We start from the raw sequence: 23,240 nt of genomic DNA, 5'->3' as shown, positions 1-23,240 counted from the left end.
TGTCATAGCGACAACGCACGCACTGGGAGTCAGAGTCCCGATGCAGCGCAATGACGTCTATCGTGTCGGACTTTGATGGCCTGCGCGTGCGTCAGCACCTTGGCCGTTCTATAGATCACAGGCTTAAAGCGACTTGCGGTCTACAGAATGGAGAGCGAGCAGATTGTATTTCCCTGCTCTACTGCAGAGCTTAACTGTATCGGCGTGCGAATACATTTAAGGGTAGAGTAGCTCCAGGTGGGCCCATCTGAGTGCTGAGCCCGGGGTGACCACACCCTCTGCCCCCCAGTAGCTAAGCTACTGATTCTATAATTTAGATCACATTGACAAAATCCACTTCTTACTAGCAGATTTTTTTTTATTTATTGCAATATAGTTTCTGCCATTTTCCATGTTGGGTTATATTATTTTTACAGTGGTTTATGACAGTGTATCTTCTTTCTCACTCTCCAAGGTACTGAAAAGCATGGCGATTTAAGAACTGTGAATGTGTTATTTTGATTCAGATTTCATTATTATTTTTTGCTTATATAGTGCCATCATATTCAGCAGCACTTAATATTCATTGACATCACTGCCCACATTGGGGCTCACAATTTAGATTTTATATCAGTATGTTTTTGGAGTGTTGGAGGAAACTGGAGAACCCAGTGGAAACCCACGCAAACACGGGGAGAACATACAAACTCCTTGCAGATGTTGTCCTTGGGGGATTTGAATCCAAGGCCCCAGGGCTGCAAAGCAACAGTGCTAACCACACTATGTTCACCAGTGACATCATCTACTCCCCAAAGCTTCATTATCAGAATCTATATGCTAACAAGGGTCCGGTACCCATGATCTGTGAATATTGCATCTGTAATGCCTATGTCAAATGCAACTGAATGTTTTTCCAACAAAAGACATTTATCTTCTGATCACAGGATTGGTGATGAGTGTCTGATTATTGGATGTGTCACCATTTTGACCCCTACAGATAAAGGCAATAGGGCTCCTCTTCCATGTTATACCCTCCAGTCAAGTTTGAATGGAGAATCAGGGTTATACATGACGGCAGTCCCTTTTACAGGCATGATTAGATCAGCTGCAGTCATATGCTGCGTGCAATCCCAAAAGAAGTGAGCAAGAATGGGAGAGTGGGATATTCTTTCTCGTTATTGGTGAGACCCCATTGATCAGACATTTGTTACCAATCCTATGGATAGGTGATAGGTATCTCTAATGCAAAAAGACTATAAGTTCACAGTTTGTTTGCACGTTCATTTGTCTGTTCCATTTAGAGGAGTAGACAAGTGTAATACATGTGTAAAACAGATCCTTTCGATTACTCATACGAATGAAAGCAGAAGGACACAATTTTTATGGGGTCCTTCTAGGTTCCATATTGGGACAGTTTTTAGAATTGAAGAAAACGTTCTTCATGCTATACGTTTTGTTCTCTCATTTCTATTGCAAAATATATATAAATACACAGCATACTACAGTAATATTGGTGTATTGGCACTGTACATAAATAGTATACTATTACCTGTATCCCTAATATACGAATTGTATATTATCGCAACACCTCTATGGTGTTCCTATGAATTTCGCTGCTCTAGACAGAGTATTTGATTTATACAGTTTTTGCATGCAGAATAAAAACTCGTCTGTGAGTGATTTACATTTCCATCAATATGTGACTTCGGGGGAAATTTGCATTTCATATTTATTTTGGTTATTTTATACAAATTGAGTACCCAGAGAGTAAAAGGTCACTTTTGATTTTAGTGGCCTTTTGCTCTATAATTGTAATTAATAATATAGTCTGTACTATTCAATGAAGGGGTTAACCCTCGCCGCTACGAGGTAAATTAACTAAAAGGTCCCTATTGTTACATACTATAGTTACATAGGTGTAAAAAAGACATAGATCCATCAAATTCAGTCTTTTTCCACCATTTATACATTCTCTAACGCTGGATTATTTATATCCCACAATGCCATTTGTTGTGAGTAAAGATTCAGCCCTTTGTTAAATGCTGTTATAATACGTATTTGCCATTACTACCTCTTGTTGTCAGCATTCCACAGTCTGACTGCTCTAACTGCGAAGAACCCTTTCCTGCTGGAATTGCCTTTCTTCCACACATAGTGAATGTTCCCTGGTCCTTGGTCATTGAAAGAAATAAAATATTGTGCCAGCCATTTTTGTTATCCTGTATTTATACATATAAATGAGAGCTTCTCTGAGGCGTCTTTTTTTTTAAGCTGAACGATCCCAACTTTTCTAACTTCCATCCCACCTTTAAACTGACTCTAACTTCCGAATATCCTTTTTAACCCCTTAAAAGCCCATGACGTACTAATACGTACCTGCACCCTGGGACTTAAGAGCCAGGTACGGAATAGTACGTCATGGCGATTATGCCCACACACAGGCTGTGTGTGCGTGATCGCCGCCGGGTTTCAGCTGATTGTCACAGCTGACACCAGGTGCTATGTGCAGGGAGTGGTCCCGCACCTCTCCCGGCACATTAACCCCCGCAATGCTGTGATCGAAGTCGATCGAACTCACCTCTCCTGCCGGCATCCAACGCTGTCTTCCGCTGCTTCCCGGATGTTGCCATGTCGACCCGATGTCGTCTTGACAACATCCGGGTCATCAGACAGCAGGAAGATACTTTGGTCATGCGCAGTGCATGACCAAAGTATCTTCTGCATCTGCAGCGCTGACAGCCTGCATAGCACAGGGATGGTGCTCCATCCCTATGCTATACAGGCAATCAGAATAAAAAAGAGTGAAAGTCCCATAGCGGGACAAAGAATAAAAGAAAAAAAAAGTGTTAAAAAATGGAAATAAAAATTATAAAAATATTTAAAAAAATAATCCACCAAAAATAAAAATATAATGTACCAATCAATAAATATTACTATGAAAAAAAACAAAAAAAACAATAAAATTACACATATTTGGTATCGCCACGTCTAGAACGACCTGACCTATAAAACTGTTCCACTAGTTAACCCCTTTAGTGAACACGGTAAAAAAAAAACGAAGCAAAAAACAATGCTTTATCATCATACCGCCAAACAAAAAATGGAATAACACGCGATCAAAAAGACGAATATACATAAAAATTGTACCGCTGCAAACGTCATCTTGTCCTGCAAAAAAACAAGCCGCCATACAGCTCCATCAGCCGAAAATAAAAATGTTATAGCTCTCAGAATAAAGTGATGCAAAAAAATATTTTTTTCTATAAAATATCTTTTATTGTGTAAAAGCACCAAAACAACGATATAAATGTGGTACCGCTGTAAACGTACTGACCCGAAGAATAAAGCTACCTTATCAATTTTACCACACGCAGAACAGAATTAAAAAATGTAACAAAAAAAACAATTCCTGAATTGTTGGTTTTTGTTTATTCTGCCTCCCAAAAATCTGGATAGAAAGCGATCAAAAAATGTCATGTGCCTGAAAATGGCACCAATAAAAACGTCAACTCATCCCGCAAAAAACAAGCCATCACATGACTCTGTTGGCCAAAATATGGAAAAATTAAAGCTCTCAAAATATGGCGATGCAAAAACTAGATTTTACAAAAAAATATGTTTTTTAGTGTGTGACAGCTGTCAATCATAAAAACCCCATATGAATCTGGTATCGCAGTAATCACACCGACTCGAAGAATAAAGTTGTCTAATCACTTATACCGCACGAGGAACGGCGTAAAAAATAAACTCTAGGGATAGGGTTGGGCTAGGGTTAGGGTTGGGGTTAGTGTTGGGCTAGGGTTGGGGTTGGGTTAGGGTTGGGGATAGGGTAGGGTTGGGTGAGGGTTAGGGTTTGGATTTTTTTCCAAAGTAAAAAAAAAAAGATGACTATATGGCGACTAGTGTTGAGCGCAAGTGCTCGCTACTTGAGTTTGCATCAGGTGCTTGGGTATGCACTGAGAATCGCGGGTGCTCGAGTGACATGCTCGAGTCTCCGCCCCATATGATTAGGGGCCAAAAATAACTCGTGGGGATTGCCTGCCATGCATGAGCGATCCCCGTATGTTTTTTTTTTGGGTGTCTAATGACAGTGAAACATGCGGGCGGGGACTCAAGCATGTCACTCGAACACGCGAGATACATCGTGCATACCTGAGTACCCGATGCAAACTCAAGTAGCGAGCACTTGCGCTCAAGACTAATGACAACTTATTCAATATGATGATGACCTAATATTATCAAATTCTGTGTCGTACCTCTGGTTTCAAAATGTTCACTATACCCCTTGATAAAATTCTTGAGGGGGTGTAGTTTCCTTGCAAAATGGGGTCACTTGTGGGGGGTTTCCACTATTTAGGCACATCAGGGGATTTCCAAACACGACATGGCGTTCGCTCTCAATTCCATCCAATTTTGTGTTCAAAAAGTTACACAGTGCTCCTTCCCTTCTGAACTCTGCCGTGCGCCCAAACACTGTATTTTCCCCACAAATGGGGTATTGGCGTACTCAGGAGAAATTGCACAAAAGTTTTTTTTGGGGTCCATTTTCTCCTCTTACCCTTGTGAAAATAAAAAAATTGGGGCTAAAACATAATTTTTGTGGAAAAAGTTAAATTGTTTTTTTTTCACGGCTCCATGTTATAAACTTCTGTAAAGCACTTGGGGGCTCAGGGTGCTCACCACACATCTAGATAAGTTCCCTGAGGGGTCTATTTTCCAAAATGATATCATTTGTGGGGGGTTTCCACTGTTTAGGCACATCAGGGGCACATCCACTAATTATTCAAGCAAATTTTACATTCAAAATGTCAAATGGTGCTCCTTCCCTTCCAAACCCTGCCGCATGCCCAAGCAGTGGTTTTCCCCCACATATGGGGTATCGGCTTACTCAGGAGAGATTGCACAACAAGTTGCATGGTGCAATTTCTCATGTTACCCACATGAAAATGCAACATTGGAGGCTGAAAAACATTTTTTGTTGCTAAAATGTGAAAATTTTATTTTTACGGCTCAATGTTATAAAGTTCTGTGAAGCACCTGGGGGTTCAAGGTGCTTACCACACATCTAGATAAGTTCCTGAGGGTTCTAGTTTCCAAAATGGTGTCACTTGTGTGGGGGTTTCCACTGTTTAGGCACATCGGGGGCTCCTCAAACGCAACATGGCGTCCTCTAATTATTCAAGAAAATTTTACATTCAAAAAGTCAAATGGCGCTCCTTCCCTTTCGAACCCTGCCATGCGCCCAAACAGTGTTTTTTCCCCGCATATGGGGTATCTGCGTGCTCAGGGGAAATTGCACAACAAATTTTGGGGTCCATTTTTTCCTGTTACCCCTGCGAAAATAAAAAAATTGGGTCTAAAGTAACATTTTTGTTAAATGTTAATTTTTTTCTTCCACATTCCAAAAATTCCTGTGAAGCACCTGAAGGGTTATAAAGTTCTTGAATGTGGTTTTGAGCACTTTGAGGGGTGCAGTTTTTAGAATGGTGTCACTTTTGGATATTTTCTATCATAAAGATCCCCCAAAGTGACTTCAAATGTGATGTGGTCCCTAAAAAAATGGTTTTGTAAATTTTGTTGAAAAAATGAGAAATTGCTGGTCAACTTATAGCTCCCTAATAAAAAAAAATGTTGGTTCCAAAATTGTGCTGATGTAAAGTAGACATATTGGGAAATGTTATTTATTAACTATTTTGTGTGACATATCTCTCTGATTTAAAGGCATAAAAATCCAAATTTTAAAAATTGCAAAATTTTCGCCAAATTTCCGTTTTTTTCACAAACGCAAGTGATATCAAAGAAATTTTACCACAATCATGAAGTACAATATGTCACGAAAAAACAGTCTCAGAATCAGGGGGATCCGTTGAAGCGTTCCAGAGTAATTAATTACCTCATAAATAGAGATGAGCGGTGTTCGACTAGAACTGTTCGCCAATCTCAAATTCGAGCTGTTTTGGGCGGTGTTCGAGTTGTTCGACGAACCCGAACGATTTGCAAAAAATTCGGCTGTTCGAGGTTATGTTCGATAACTGTTCGTGCACCAAAAGCTTGTCCTGCATGTCTGGCGCTATTTAGAGCACCAATCATGCAGGGATTGTCTGCCACTCACTGTAATGCCACAGCCATGGTGGTTGTTGCATTACAGTGATTGCCCAAATCGATGGGAACAGTGCCAACAGTGAAACATGAAAAGCCGGCAATTCAGCAGCGGCATACACCGGTACCCGACAATTTAGAACCGAAAGAATAGAGCTTCACACATAGATTAGATAGATAGAAACATGTCAGTCACATATATATGAAGTACAGTGACAGTGTTGCTTACTGTACTTGTCATTTAGTGTAAAGGATTTATCAAAAAAAATAATAGTGTTTTCATGCACCGTCTCTTTAAAAAAGCCGGCCGGCAATTCAGCATCTGTACCCGACAATTTATAACAGACAGAATAGAGCTTCACACATAGATTAGATAGATAGAAACATGTCAGTCACATATATATGAAGTACAGTGACAGTGTTGCTTACTGTACTTGTCATTTAGTGTAAAGGATTTATTAAAAAAAAATAATAGTGTTTTCATGCACTGTCTCTTTAAAAAAGCCGGCCGGCAATTCAGCATCTGTACCCGACAATTTATAACAGAAAGAATAGAGCATCACACATAGATTAGATAGATAGAAACATGTCAGTCACATATATATGAAGTACAGTGACAGTGTTGCTTACTGTACTTGTCATTTAGTGTAAAGGATTTATTAAAAAAAATAATAGTGTTTTCATGCACTGTCTCTTTAAAAAAGCCGGCCGGCATTTCAGCATCTGTACCCGACAATTTAGAATAGAAGGAATAGAGCATCACACATAGATTAGATAGATAGAAACATGTCAGTCACATATATAATAAGTACAGTGATAGTGTTGATTACTGTACTTGTCATTTAGTGTTAAAATAAAGGATTTATTTAAAAAAAAATTGGCGTGGGGTTCCCCGTAATTTTAGTCTCTAGCGGAGGTTAAGCAGACGGCTGGGGCAGATGTTTGAAGCCTGGGAAGGGGGTAATACCCACGGAGCTTCCCAGGCTACTAATATCAGCCCCCTGCGGAATACCTAGCCTTTACTAGCTATTAAAATGGGGGACCCCCCCAAAAAAATTACGTGGGGGTCCCCCCTATTTTAATAGCTAGCAAAGGCTAGGCAGACAGCTGGGGGCTGATATTAATAGCCCAGGAAGGGTGCCATGAATATTGGCCCCCTCCCAGGCTAGAAACACCAGCCGTCAGCCGCCCCAGAAATGGCGCATCCGTAGGATGCTCCAATTCTGGCACTTAGCCTCGCTCTTCCCACTGCCCTGTAGCGCTGGCAGTGGGGTAATAGGGCTGGGGTTGATGTCAGCTTATAATGCCAGCTGACATCAAGCCCAGGTTAGTAATGGAGAGGCGTCTATAAGACACCCCCATTACTAACCCCATAGTCAAAGTTAAAAGAAAACACAAACACCCAGAATAAAGTCCTTTAATTGAAATAAAGACACAATCCTTTATTGTTCTAAGTTAAACCATACTTACCACCACGCCCATTCCAGCTGAAGCCAACGATCTCCTGCAATAAAAGTAAAATAATAAAGCAACCTCATCCTTACCTTTCCATGGTTCCCAGGACAGCTTCAGCTCTGCTACATTGAGATGACAGGCTGGACCGCAGCAGAACGCTGCCCGCGACCAATCGCCGATTTGTGCGCCAAATTTAAATATCAGCCTCATGCACGTCACTGACAGCGTGGGAAAATTCTCCTGCACTCAACGCTTCAGCGTGAGAATTCTCCCACGCTGTCAGTGACGTACATGAGGTGAGCTGAGTTCATTGGACATGAGCTCACCTCATGCACGTCACTGACAGCGTGGGAAAATTCTCACGCTGAAGCGCTGAGTGCAGGAGAATTTTCCCACGCTGTCAGTGACGTGCATAAGGTGAGCCGAGTTCATTGGACATGACCTCGGCTCATCTTTATGCCGTCACATAGAGACACTGAGGAGCGGAAGCATGCCTGCGCTTCTCAGTGTCTGCGGGATGACAGGCTGGATGGCAGCGTTCTGCTGCGGTCCAGCCTGTCATCTCGATGTAGCAGAGCTGAAGCTGTCGTGGGAACCATGGGAAGGTAAGGATGATGTTGCTTTATTATTTTTCTTTTATTGCAGGAGATCGTTGGCTTCAGCTGGAATGGGCGTGATGGTAAGTATGGTTTAATTTAGAACAATAAAGAATTGTGTGTTTATTTCAATTAAAGGACTTTATTCTGGGTGTTTGTGTTTTTTTTTTAACTTTGACTATGGGGTTAGTAATGGGGGTGTCTTATAGACGCCTCTCCATTACTAACCTGGGCTTGATGTCAGCTGGCATTATAAGCTGACATCAACCCCAGCCCTATTACCCCACTGCCACCGCTACAGGGCAGTGGGAAGAGCGAGGATAAGTGCCAGAATTGGTGCATCCTATGGATGCGCCATTTCTGGGGCGGCTGACGGCTGGTGTTTCTAGCCTGGGAGGGGGCCAATATTCATGGTACCCTTCCTGGGCTATTAATATCAGCCCCCAGCTGTCTGCCTAGCCTTTGCTAGCTATTAAAATAGGGGGGACCCCACGTCATTTTTTGGGGGGTCCCCCATTTTAATAGCTAGTAAAGGCTAGGTATTCACCTGGGGGCTGATATTAGTAGCCTGGGAAGCTCCGTGGGTATTACCCCCTTCCCAGGCTTCAAACATCTGCCCCAGCCGTCTGCTTAACCTCCGCTAGAGACTAAAATTACGGGGACCCCCACGCCAATTCTTTTTTTAATAAATCCTTTATTTTAACACTAAATGACAAGTACAGTAATCAACACTGTCACTGTACTTCTTATATATGTGACTGACATGCTTCTATCTATCTAATCTATGTGTGATGCTCTATTCTTTCTGTTATAAATTGTCGGGTACCGCTGCTGAATTGCCGGCCGGCTTTTTTAAAGAGACGGTGCATGAAAACACTATTATTTTTTTAAATAAATCCTTTACACTAAATGACAAGTACAGTAATCAACACTGTCACTGTACTTATTATATATGTGATTGGCATGTTTATATCTATCTATGTGTGAAGCTCTATTCCTTCTTGTCTAAATTGTCGGGTACCGGTGTATGCCGCTGCTGAATTGCCAGCCGGCTTTTTTAAAGAGAGCGTCTTCTGAGCAGTTTGTCAGCTTTTGGACACCTTTGAAGGTGTTTTCTATGTGTTTCTATGTGTTTTTGTTTGCCTGCCTTTGGTTTTAACGGTGTTCGACGGTGTTCGACGGTGTTCGACGAACAGTTCGACGAACAGTTCCTCGAACATCCCGGTGTTCGACGAACCGAACCGAACCCGAACACTACGGGGGTGGCTCAACACTACTCATAAAGTGACAGTGGTCAGAATTGTAAAAATTGGCCTGGTCATTAACGTGCAAACCACCTTGGGGGGGGGGGGGGGGGTAAAAAGGGGTTAAAATGTGTAGTTTAAAACTGAATCTCATATTCAAGATGTGGCCTTACAAGTGATTTATAGAGGGGTAATAAAACATTTGGATCACAGGATTTTGTTTCTCTTTTTATGCACCCTAAAATCTGCTGCTTGACATTGAGTATTGCTACTTAACTTACTTGTAACCAAACTACCTAGTATTTTAGTTGATAAACCCTTCATCATTCTAGCATGATAGTCACATTGACAATTCACTTCTGCCTACATAGTAACAGTAATAACTGGTCATACTGACTCGCCCCCTGGGCCGTGGGACACTCGGATCCGGGCAACAGGGCAATAATGGGGGTAGTAGTGGCAACCCGGTCCGTGGCTCAGGGTGGACAGACCAGTGGCAGTCTTCTATATGTTTTGCAATGTCCGACTACGCCACCCGTGGATTGCGGTCAGGGATGACCGCCGCTGCAAGGCAGACCGCTGAGGCTGATGTTGGTGTGCAGCACAGGGATAGGATAACTCCCCACAGGAAGAGTGTAGCCTCAGGGCAATGTAGGTGGATGGTGGGGATTGTAGTGCAGGGCGTCCTAGTACTGTTAGTGCTGGCGTGGTAAGGAACACAACGACAACGTGTTGCAGTCCAGGGTCTTTTACTCATAGTTCGTATACTCCAAGCCACTTCTGTACAGGTAGTGACTGCCCAAGACGTGCTGCGTCCACCAGGTGAGGGGCTCGGTCAACCCCCCAGGCAATTCAGGAGTATGGCACAGAACTCCCTTCTATCCTTCCTCTGGCCGTGCCCCACCAGTGACCAAACTTCTGTCCGGCTGCCTCGGGCCTTCTCTGGGAGAACTTGGCGCCAGCTTCCCTGGCCCTATGCGGTGCCTTCCTAGTAGGTTTAGCGAGGGGTCGCACCAATAAATGATCACGACCTCTGGTTCTTGGCTGAGGATTATTTGCCTCCACCAACTTGGGATCCGGTACCCTTTTCTTGCCTGACCCGTCACCCGTAATCTCCTGGGTCCTTAGGGTCCCTTCTACCTTCGTGTTCCTGGGCCTTTCTATTCTTTTGGTTCCTTCTCTTTCTGTTCTGTTCCTTTCTCTTTTCTCCCTCTCGCTCTGCCCGTGTCCTAGGCCTGGCTCTGGAGCAGAACTCCAGCGGAGCCTCTGCTCCCCTTCTACTCCACTCTCACTTTCTCCTCACAGACTGAACACTGTTCTAAGATGGTGCCCACCTTTTATACCTCCTCCTCCGTGTCTGAGCTCAGGTGACCTGCATCCATTCAGCTCCTTCCTATGCCCAGAAACCAGCCCCTATCTGCTCCCACATCACTAGGGTTCCCCCCTCCCCACTCCAGCCAGGGACAAAGTCAGTCGTGCCTGCATACTAATGGGAGCACCGTAGAGCTGTCCCCCGGAAATGAGGAGTGTATATGTGTGCAGCTAACTGAGCCCTGGTCCATACTCCATCCTTACCCGGGAGTGGAATACCACACCTCTGGTTGAGGTGCAATACCCCTGTAGCGGCCGAACCCTCGGGGCGCTACAATACTAACGTGTGACGTGATGAGCCAGTATGTGGATCAATTTACTGCTGCAGTCAATGACCACAGGATCATCAGCAGTGGAAGGATGTGAATTTTAAAGGGAATCTGTCAGCAGGTTTTATGTAATCTGAGGACAGTATGAGGTAGGGGCTGAGACACTGATTCGGGGATGTGTCACTTATTATGCAGTGTGCTGATGTTTCAATACAATGAATGTTTTATTACCAGGAGATTATCACTGCCTGGACTACAGAGCATGTGAACCCTGGTCCGACCACACCCCCTCTTCTGATAAGCAGCTCACTGTCAGTATAAAATGTACACAAAAGCTGTGGTGTGGGCATGGTTAGCCTTCTGACCTCTGCTACATGCTACATCTAAAAATTCTGATTATGTCAAAACTGCTGCACCCAGTAAACTAAGTGATACATCGCTGGAATCAGTCTCTTTTCCTACATTATGCTGCTCTCAGATGAGGTAGCAAAAACCTGCCGACAGATTCCCTATAAAAGATTAGTATGGGAATTTTTGTTTGTACATTTATACCTACCATGTATGATATGTGGCCTTGCAGTTCTTCTTGATACTATAGCTATCATAAGTTCACATGGCTTTTGCCAGACTACTCATGCCCCCATAGAGTCAGACCCTCTGCCAGAAGTCATCTAAAATAATAGCCATTTAAAAGTTCACAGCAATGCTTTTAGTGAAGTCTACCTCTCTAAAATACAATGTAATGGAAAATGGCAGTTTTGTTGTTGTCATGGATTCCATATTGATCCATAGTAATATATAGATAGGATCTGTATTACTGATTCATGCAGCATGAAGACATAATTTATGTTTCTGATCCCTAAGACATATACAACCCCTGGCAAAAATTATGGAATCACCGGGCTCGGAGGATGTTCATTCAGTTGTTTAATGTTGTTGAAAAAAAGCAGATCACAGACATGGCACAAAACTAAAGTAATTTCAAATGGCAACTTTAGGGCTTTAAGAAACACTAAAAGAAATCAAGATAAAAAATGTGGTACTCAGTAAGGGTAATTTTTTTCAGACCAAGCAGAGGGAAAAAATTATGGAATCACTCAATTCTGAGGAAAAAATTATGGAATCACCCTCTAAATTTTCCTTTCCAAAACTAAAACCTACATCAAATTAGATCAGCTCGTTAGTCTGCATCTAAAAAGGAGTGATCACACCTTGTACAGCTGTTGCACCAAGTGGACTGACATGAATCATGGCTCCAACACGAGAGATGTCAATTGAAACAAAGGAGAGGATTAATGTTGCAAAAGATGTTGGTTGTTCACAGTCAGCTGTGTCTAAAATCTGAACCAAATACAAACAACATGGGAAGGTTGTTAGGCAAACATACTGGTAGACCAAGGACGACATCAAAGCGTCAAGACCGGAAACTTAAAGCAATATGTCTCCAAAACAGGAAATGCACAACAAAACGAATGAGGAACGAATGGGAGGAAACTGGAGTCAATGTCTGTGACCGAACTGTAAGAAACCGCCTAAAGGAAATGGGATTTACATACAGAAAAGCTAAACAAAAGCCATCATTAACACCGAGACAGAAAAAAACAAGGTTACAATGGGCTAAGGAAAAGCAATCGTGGACTGTGGATGACTGGATGAAAGTCATATTCAGTGATGAATCGCGAATCTGCATTGGGCAAGGTGATGATGCTGGAACTTTTGTTTGGTACCGTTCCAATGAGATTGATAAAGATGACTGCATGAAGAGAACATGCAAATTTCCACAGTCATTGATGATATGGGGCTGCATGTCAGGTAAAGGCACTGGGGAGATGGCTGTCATTACATCTTCAATAAATGACCAAGTTTACATTGATATTTTGGACAGTTTTCTTATCCCATCAATTGAAAGGATGTTTGGGGATAATGACATCATTTTTCAAGATGATAATACATCATGCCATAGAGCAAAAACTGTGAAAACATTCCTTGAAAGAAGACACATAAGGTCAATGTCATGGCCTGCAAATAGTCCGGATCTCAATCCAATTGAAAATCTTTGGTGGAAGTTGAAGAAAATGGTCCATGACAAGGCTCCAACCTGCAAAGTTGATCTGGCAACAGCAATCAGAGAAAGTTAGAGCCAGATTGATGAAGAGTACTGTTTGTCACTCATTAAGTCCATGCCTCAGAGACTGCAAGCTGTTATTAAAGCCAGAGGTGGTGCAACAAAATACTAGTGATACATAGAGCCTAGAAAAAATTAAGTAGGACACCCTACAAGTCAGATATAGGACAAGGATGGTATGTTTAAAAAACACTTTTATTTAGTAGAAACATTAAAAAATATATATATATGTATAGCAATTATAGAAAAGGTCATACAGGGTAGGAATACACAAACAGCAGATAAGGCAGTTTATTAGTGGGTCCTCCGGGAAAAGATAAAAAAATTCCATCAATAGATTAGTAGTTCATAGAGCAAATAGAATAGTATATGCACAATGTACACAGCTATAGAGCATGTGTGCAAGCTCAAAATCTGAATGGGAGAAATACAGTCAGATCTAAAGGGTAACCAATGCTCAGAATGAGAGATCAAATGACCAAAACAGAAAACCAGATCAAAGTCAGGGACTCACCCATGGGGACTAAGGTAACCACGTCGCCGTACTGCAGCCCCTACTAGTAATGTATTGGAGTGTTCTTTTGTGTGTTTGTTTTTCATGATTCCATAATTTTTTCCTCAGAATTGAGTTATTCCATAATTTTTTCCCTCTGCTTGGTCTCAAAAAAATTACCCTTTCTGAGTACCACATATTTTATCTTGATTTCTTTTAGTGTTTCTTAAAGCCATAAAGTTGCCATTTGAAATGACTTTAGTTTTGTGCCATGTCTGTGATCTCCTTTTTTTCAACCAAATTAAACAACTGAATGAACATCCTCCGAGCCCGGTGATTCCATAACTTTTGCCAGGGGTTGTATGCCAAACACAGTTGTAATTTTTGTAAGGCCCCATTTACACGTACAATTTTTTTGTACGTTCTGTGTTTTTCATGGATAGATCACAAACCCATTATAGTCTATAGGGGTGTTGACATGTCTAAGAGTCTTAAAAAGCTTAACAAACATGGAGACATAACCTAAAGCAGAAACAAAATTAACATATACCCTGCTGTATAAGTACTGTATATAAAAGCAATAGTGCATATAAGTAACATAGGGTACTTTGTCAACCACATTTTTGATAAAAAAAAAAAAGCATAAGCCATCCCACCAGTGTCAAGGTGTACCCAAGTCGGGATGGTCCTAACCTCTAGTATTAAAACCTTACCATGTGTCAAAGTGACATCAATGTGAATAACGGCTGAGAAGGACCTGGTCCTGAATATGGAAACACAGCAAAAGGGAAGCTATATAAAAGTAATGTCCAGCTCAAAGAAAGGCAGGCCATACCCTTAGGCTGTGTGCCCACTATGCGTTTTTCAAGCTTTTTTTTCATGTGGAAGTTCCTCAGCGTAAACGCTTGCAAAACGCTTGGTAATCCGTGCCCCATGATCCCCAATGAAAATCTGCATGTTCTGTGCCCATGCTGCAGAATTTTCCACAGCGAATTTTCCTTGCGGAAAAATCCACAGCATGTCCATTATTTGTGCGTTTCTGCATGCGGATTTGAGGTCCCAATGCATTTGAAAAACGCAAGTCAAATCCGCATGTAAAAATGCTGCAAAAACGCGTCAAAACGTGTGTAAAATCCGCAAGTGTTTCTACTGCCAAGAACATGCAGAAACTTTCTGCTTCATTTCTGCATCGTGGGCACATACCCTTACCTGCACTGAGTGCAGAAACCTGAAACTAAACCCAAAAAAATTACCTGGAGTATAAGTTGATATGCATGGAAAATAGGAGCATGTTCACACTGGTCATTAAACAGACAAAATTTGTGTTTCTGGGCCCTAAGACATATATGCCAAACACAGTTGTAATTCTTGTAAAGCCCCATTTACACTTCCAACTTTCTTGTACGTGTTCATGGATAGATCACAAACCCATTATAGTCTATAGCAGGGGTCTCCAACCTGTAGCTCGAGAGCCACATGTGATATATGGCTCGTGGCTGTCTGCCAGCTTAGTGCATTAGCACCAAGTGCAGAAAACAGCTATTAAGAGCAAATCTCTAGATGGTGACTTTTGTGTGTAGCCTTGCTCAGAAGAGCAGATCTGAATGGGGGTAAGATAGGAAACCCTGGAGCCTGGCATACTGCCTTGGTGTAATTTCAGTGGAAAAGCTTTCCATGTCATTATACTGACAACAGGAGGCACTGGGTATCACTAATGTGAGTGGGGCAGGAGCTGGATGTGGCTCACAACCTTCTCTCAGAGTTGAATGTGGCTCGCGACCCTCTTTCATAGCTTAATAGTTACATACATTGAAAAAAGACCTAGGTCCATCAAGTTCAACCTGTGGCTCTCAAAGTCAGAAAGGTTGGGAACCTCTGGTCTATAGGGATGTTGACATGTCTGAGAGTCTTAAAAAGTGAAAGAAAAATGGACACATGACTGAATTTCATTCTAGTAATAGATGAAAATTACCCCTGCAAGTCTATGGGTTAGTGAAAAGCTCAGACAGCACACGGATGACTTCCTAGCCACATCCTATCCCTGTCCATCTTTCACTGACTGACTAGATACTTGGGAAAGCTCTATCTTTTTCTTCTTTTGCATACTAGAAAAAATTATCAATCACTGATGGTAAAAACGGACACACTAACCAAACACATGAAAATCTGATCCAAAACACTATTGAAAATTGGTCCATTTTTCAAATACGCAAAAAAACAAAAAAAAAAACAAAATGGGCATTATGCTATGAGGATTATTTGATCTAAATCCATGAGAATCTTCACGTCACCACTCAGCCCTGGTTTAGTGGGGAATCTCTACTATAAAGTCATGTTAACTATACTGCTCAAAAAAATAAAGGGAGCACTTAAACAAAAGAATATAACTCCAAGTAAATCAAACTTCTGTGAAATCAAACTGTCCACTTAGGAAGCAACACTGATTGACAATCAATTTCACATGCTGTTGTGCAAATGGAATAGACAATAGATGGAAATTATTGGCATTTATCAAGACACCCTCAATAAAGTAGAGGTTCTGCAGGTGGGGACCACAGACCACATCTCAGTACCAATGCGTTCTGGCTGATGTTTTGGTCACTTTTGAATGTTGGTTGTGGTTTCACACTCGTGGTAGCATGAGATGGACTCTACAACCCCCAGAAGTTGCTCAGGTAATGCAGCTCATCCAGTATGGCACATCAATGCGAGCTGTGGTAAGAAGGTTTGCTGTGTCTGTCAGCGTAGTGTCCAGAGGCTGGAGGCGCTACCAGGAGACAGGCCAGTACACCAGGAGACGTGGAGGGGGCTGTAGGAGGGCAACAACCCAGCAGAAGGACCGCTACCTCCGCCTTTGTGCAAGGAGGAACAGGAGGAGCACTGCCAGAGCCCTGCAAAATGACCTCCAGCTGGCCACAAATGTGCATGTGTCTGCACAAACGGTTAGAAACCGACTCCATGAGGGTGGTATAAGGGCCCGGCGTCCACAGATGGGGGTTGTGCTCACAGCCCAACACCGTGCAGGACGCTTGGCATTTGCCACAGAACACCAGGATTGGCAAAGTCGCCACAGGCGCCCTGTGCTCTTCACAGATGAAAGCAGGTTCACACTGAGCACATGTGACAGATGTGACAGAGTCTGGAGACGCCGTGAAGAGCGATCTGCGGCCTGCGACATCCTTCAACATGACCGGTTCGGCGGTGGGTCAGTAATGGTGTGGGGTGGCATTTCTTTGGAGGGCCACACAGACTTCCATGTGCTCGCCAGAGGTAGCCTGACTGCCATTAGGTACCGAGATGAGATCCTCAGACCCCTTGTGAGACCATATGCTGGTGCGGTTGGCCCTGGGTTCCTCCTAATACAGAACAATGCCAGACCTCATGTGGCTGGAGTTTGTCAGCAATTCCTGCAAGATGAAGGCATTGAAGCTATGGACTGGCCCGCCCGTTCCTCAGACATGAATCCGATTGAGAACATCTGAGACATCATGTCTCGCTCCATCCACCAACGTCACGTTGCACCACAGACTGTCCAGGAGTTGGCGGATGCTTTAGTCCAGGTCTGGGAGGAGATCCCACAGGAGACCATCCGCAACCTCATCAGGAGCATGCCCAGGCATTGTAGGGAGGTCATACAGGCACATGGAGGCCACACACAATACTGAGCCTCATTTTGACTTGTTTTAAGGACATTACATGAAAGTTGGATCAGCCTGTAGTGTGTTTTTCCACTTTAATTTTGGGGGTGACTCCAAATCCAGGTCTCCATTGGTTAATAAATTTGATTTCCATTGATGATTTTTGTGTGATTTTGTTGTCAGCACATTCAATTTTGTACAGAACAAAGTATTCAATGAGAATATTTCATTCATTCCGATCTAGGATGTGTTATTTGACTGTTCCCTTTATTTTTTTGAGCAGTGTATATATGTATGATACTCCATGTCACTTCTGTGGTGCTCTTTATAAGAATCTAACTTATAAATGTTTTACTCTGGGCTGTTACATGTATGCACCAACAGCAGTCAGGACAGCCCCTATGAGACGCCATGCTTTATATAGCACCTGGATTCTACAGATGTTGCTTTTAATTTTTATGAATCCCTAAAAGCTTATTATTAAATTGTTCCTTACTGTAAAGGAAAGGGACAGATTCTGCTATTACTGACCTTCATAGATGTTATTTTATTTGGAGTAGTATACTAAAGTAAAGATGGCAAAAAAAGCAACAGTATTGTATCACAATTTGGCCAACACAAAGTATTTCTCTACCAGAAATTATATAGAATGCAGAATAAAAATTTAAATAAATTTCTCCATGTAAAATCTCTGCTTTTAATTTTCAAATACAGCGCCACTCTATTTCAGGGCCGTATTTAGTATGGCAGCTCTATTCCATGCAATACCAACCATAGCCAATAGACAAGCTGATCTATTTTTTAAGCAACATCTATTTAATGGTACCATATACAGTACAGACCAAAAGTTTGGACACACCTTCTCATTTAAGGATTTTTCTGTATTTTCTTGACTATGAAAATTGTACATTCACACTGAAGGCATCAAAACTATGAATTAACACATGTGGAATTATATACTTAACAAAAAAGTGTGAAACAGCTGAAAATATGTCTTATATTCTAGGTTCTTCAAAGTAGCCACCTTTTGCTTTGCTGACTGCTTTGCACACTCTTGGCATTCTCTTGATGAGCTTCAAGAGGTAGTCACCGGAAATGGTCTTCCAACAATCTTGAAGGAGTTCCCAGAGATGCTTAGCACTTGTTGGCCCTTTTGCCTTCACTCTGCGGTCCAGCTCACCCCAAACCATCTCGATTGGGTTCAGGTCTGGTGACTGTGGAGGCCAGGTCATCTGGCGTAGCACCCCATCACTCTCCTTCTTGGTCAAATAGCCATTACACAGCCTGGAGGTGTGTTTGGGGTCATTGTCCTGTTGAAAATTAAATGATGGTCCAACTAAACGCAAACCGGATGGAATAGCATGCCGCTGCAAGATGCTGTGGTAGCCATGCTGGTTCAGTATGCCTTCAATTTTGAATAAATCCCCAACAGTGTCACCAGCAAAGCACCCCCACACCATCACACCTCCTCCTCCATGCTTCACGGTGGGAACCAGGCATGTAGAGTCCATCCGTTCACCTTTTCTGCGTCGCACAAAGACAGTGGTTGGAACCAAAGATCTCAAATTTGGACTCATCAGACCAAAGCACAGATTTCCACTGGTCTAATGTCCATTCCTTGTGTTCTTTAGCCCAAACATGTCTCTTCTGCTTGTTGCCTGTCCTTAGCAGTGCTTTCCTAGCAGTTATTTTACCATGAAGGCCTGCTGTACAAAGTCTCCTCTTAACAGTTGTTGTAGAGTTGTGTCTGCTGCTAGAACTCTGAGTGACATTGACCTGGTCTCTAATCTGAGATTTCTGAGGCTGGTGACTCAGATAAACTTATCATCAGAAGCAGAGGTGACTCTTGGTCTTCCTTTCCTGGGGCGGTCCTCATGTGAGCCAGTTTCTTTGTAGCGCTTGATGGTTTTTGCAACTGCACTTGGGGACACTTTCAAAGTTTTCCCAATCTTTCGGACTGACTGACCTTCATTTCTTAAAGCAATGATGGCAACTCGTTTTTCTTTACTTAGCTGCTTTTTTCTTGCCATAATACAAATTCTAACAGTCTATTCAGTAGGACTATCTGCTGTGTATCCACCAGACTTCTGCACAACACAACTGATGGTCCCAACCCCATTTATAAGGCAAGAAATACCACTTATTAAACCTGACAGGGCACACCTGTGAAGTGAAAACCATTTCCGGTGACTACCTCTTGAAGCTCATCAAGAGAATGCCAAGACTGTGCAAAGCAGTCATCAAAGCAAAAGGTGGCTACTTTGAAGAACCTAGAATATGACATATTTTCAGCTGTTTCATACTTTTTTGTTAAGTATATAATTCCACATGTGTTAATTCATAGTTTTGATGCCTTCAGTGTGAATGTACAATTTTCATAGTCATGAAAATACAGAAAAATCTTTAAATGAGAAGGTGTGTCCAAACTTTTGGTCTGTACTGTACATACAAATCATTTAGTCAATGTGATTGATTTTGTGCCTTTCTTACACACAGTATATGGTAAGATAATTATGATTAGAACAGATATCAATGCTTTATTCCACTTACATTTCCTTTACCCAGGTAGCACAAAATAAAAGATGTTAAATTCACCAGTAACTTTTTTTTGCTTCTAGTAATTAAATAAAAGCTTTGGTATTGACTAATAATATATTTCTAAAATATAAAATATATAGTATGCTTCTCAAAGGCACACAGATGGTTAACAAAAGCATACTGTACTGTACAGTTTCACTTTATTGGAGGATGTGCGATTGTCAGGTGTAATGTAAATAGCAGAGAATATCAGAGGGGGAACAGGAATATCCAGAATAACCAGTTTCATAGTGTAGAATCACAGAAGGAAATCTCTCTCCTCAGTTTTTATTCACCCAAAGAAATAATCATTTTTACATAATATTATTTAAAATGAACGATTAAAGCATTGTATTCACAACCTATACTCAGTACTAACTTTGCTCATCCACACAAGGTAGCTGTCAGCCAAATGTTCCGATGGCAGCTATTTTCTCTATCCCTAGTACCTAACAATCATGTAAATTCAGTACATCCAGATGTGCATGATATTATGTACCAAAGATTCTGTTCTGACCCTCTTAAATCATGACTTCTTATTTGAACTCCTGCGAATCCTTGCTGGCCCTACTGACTTATAATAGAGTTTTTTCTGTTTCTATCAGTGTTTTGATATTACAAACTAAAATATTTTTGGGCATAAAAAAATACTGAAATACTACTGATAACAGATACTTGCATTAGTAATGGAGACCACTAGTATTTCGGAATCTGTCACACAACACATTAGACTGATCGTTTAATAGCTGGACAAACATCCTAATTAGTGTTGAGCCACCCCCATAGTGTTCGAGTTCGGTTCGTCGAACACCCGTGTGTTCGCCGAACTGTTCGTCGAACACCTTCGAACACCGTTAAAACCAATGGCAGGCAAACAAAAACACATAGAAACACATAGAAAACACCTTCAAAGGTGTCCAAAAGCTGACAAACTGCTCAGAAGACACAACTAACACATGGAAAAGTGACAAGTACATATAGTCATGCGAAAAGAAAAGAGGTGGAGGAGTAAAAGGAGGGGGAGACACAGATATAGGCATGTCATGCCCTTCTAAAATCCAAAAAGTGAGAAGCCGAAACGTTCAGTCCGCTCCTGCCCGTGCCACCTCCGTGTCGCCGGGTTTGTGCCAGAGCCGCGGTGAACCCTGACGGCCAGCCCCCCTCTCCCAATACTGGTGCCTGTCCGCTGGTGGGTCGAGCGAGCCCCCCTGTGGTGGAGGCAGCTCTAAGCTTTTTAATTTAAATTGTCTCTCTAATTTGAATGAATACACTTTAAATCCATTTACAAGGATCTATTGGAGGGCAAGTCTCATGCCAGCAGCCGCGTAATTCCAGCTCCAGTAGCGTCCACTAAAGCTGCTGCAGTTAAAAAGCTTTTATAAGGATCGAGCTCGGCTGTCCACCGCAAGGCATCCTACTGCCAGTCCCAGCCCCTATGCCTTGGGGTGCCTCCTGATGCTCTTCACTGAGTATCCCGTGGTCCCGAAGCATTTCCTTTGAAAAAATTAAGTGTCCAAACTACAGGTGGTGTAGCTTGCTTAACAGCCGGGATAATCCGCTGACTAGCAGACACTGCTACTAGGCACAAAGTATTTCCTGGGCTAGATGCAGTTAAAAATTTGTAATTAGATACTCTCGTTGGATGCTGATGAAACCATTCCATAGAGTCTCCTGGCACGCCATATATGATTCTCTTAAAAAGCTTGGGGTAGGGGTCTAGGGGACCCTTTTATAGCCAAAATCACTGCCCTGTATCACAATACGTCACCTAGGCTGAAGATAAATGGAACTGTAGCACCCTGAGGGCTCGGTTGCTACAGAGGTATTGCACCTCACCCAGAGGTGTGATATCTCACTCTCAGGTAAGGATGGAGTGTGGATCAGGACCCGACACCTGCATGCATTACACCACATTGCCGTGGGGCAGGGCGACCAATATGCCTCTGAGAAGGGCATGACAGTCCCTGTCCCTGGCTGGAGTGGGGGGAGGGAACACTGAGGAAGGGGAACCCTGTAGTGCAGGAGCAGGGAGGAAACAGTTCCTGGGTGTATTGAGAAGGGAGTATAAAAGGTGGGCACCATCTTAGTTCAGTGCAGAGAAGTCTGAGCAGAAGTGGCAGGGAGCAGGGGCTCTGCATGAGCTCTGCTCCGGAGGCGGGCCTAGTAACAGAGGCCCAGGCCTGGAAGAGGGAGAAGGAAGGAAGAGGAGCGGAGAAGGCCCCAGGAACAAGGAATGAAGGGATCCCAGGGGTGCGGACGGGCGAGTCGCCACCGCACGCCCGAATCCACCTGCGTGGAGGGGTCAGGCCAAAGGGGGAGACCGGTCCCCGAAACTAGTGGAGGCAGGAAACGACCCTCAGCTAGAAACCGGAGGCTGTGACATTTTATGTGGCGCAGCCCCTCGCTACACCCGCTAGGAAGGCACCACATAGGGTCAGGGAAACTGGCGCCAAGTTTACCAAGAGGAGGCCCGAGGCAGCCGGACAGAAGGGTTGGTAAGAAAGGCCAGACAAAGGACACACAAAGGGGGTCCTGTGAAGCGCTCCAATGTTATCTGGGAGTTGTCTGAGCCCCTCACCTGGTGAGCACAGTACGACGTGGGCAGCCGTTACCTGCAGACGTGGTCTGGATAATAAGAACTGTGAGTAAAGGCCCTGGACTGCATCACTGACTCCGTGTCGTTACTGCTGCTGCCCTGCACCATCACCCCCATCCTCCGCATACACTGCCCTGAGGCTATACTCCTCCCATGGGGAGTTATGCTACGCTCTGCTGCACCCACAACACCAGCCTCAGCGGTCTGCCCTGCAGCTGCGGTTCACTCTGACCGTAATCCACGGGTGGCGTAGTTGGACATTTAAACATCAAAACCACATAAATAGTTCCGCCACTGGTTTGACCACCCTGAGCCACGGAACCGGGTCGCCGCCACGAAGACTACAACCACCAGCATCCACCAAAACGGGTCCGGCTCCGGGTGTCCCAAGGCCCAGGGGGTGCATCAGAACATTTTCATCACCTTTCACAATCACCAATGGGACAAGGCAGGAATGTCCTCTGTCCCCTCTCTTATACATCCTAGTGACGGAGCACCTGCTCTCATCAATTCGCCATAACCCCAATATTAGGTGGATTGAGGTGGGAGGCACCGAGTACAAGTGCTCTCTATTTGCTGATGATGTCCTAGTATATATCACTCAATCACATATATCCATCCATGCTGTTATGGCTGAAATAGATCACTTTGTTACATGGTCAAATTTTAAAATCAATGCAGCGAAGTCTGAGGCCCTCGATGTCTCTCTCCCCAAATCCATATAGGATTCCATCCAGTCCAACTTTCCCTTTGCCTGGCCCTCACAGAGTATCAAATACTTAGGAATTCCTATTCATA

General features: G+C 43.1%; 1 protein-coding gene across 1 annotated transcript in view; it reads left to right on the top strand.

Moving 5' to 3' along the window:
• Positions 1-23,240, top strand: part of RHCG (Rh family C glycoprotein) — a 222,534-nt gene that overhangs the window by 19,241 nt on the left and 180,053 nt on the right. The window lies entirely within an intron of this gene.

The sequence above is a fragment of the Phyllobates terribilis genome, unplaced genomic scaffold (assembly GCF_046119375.1).
Source record: "Phyllobates terribilis strain yellow unplaced genomic scaffold, ASM4611937v1 Scaffold_11__3_contigs__length_659146591, whole genome shotgun sequence".
Taxonomy (NCBI): domain Eukaryota; kingdom Metazoa; phylum Chordata; class Amphibia; order Anura; family Dendrobatidae; genus Phyllobates; species Phyllobates terribilis.
The sequence above is the reverse complement of the archived record's forward strand: the minus strand, read 5'-3'. Positions and strand labels throughout refer to the sequence as shown.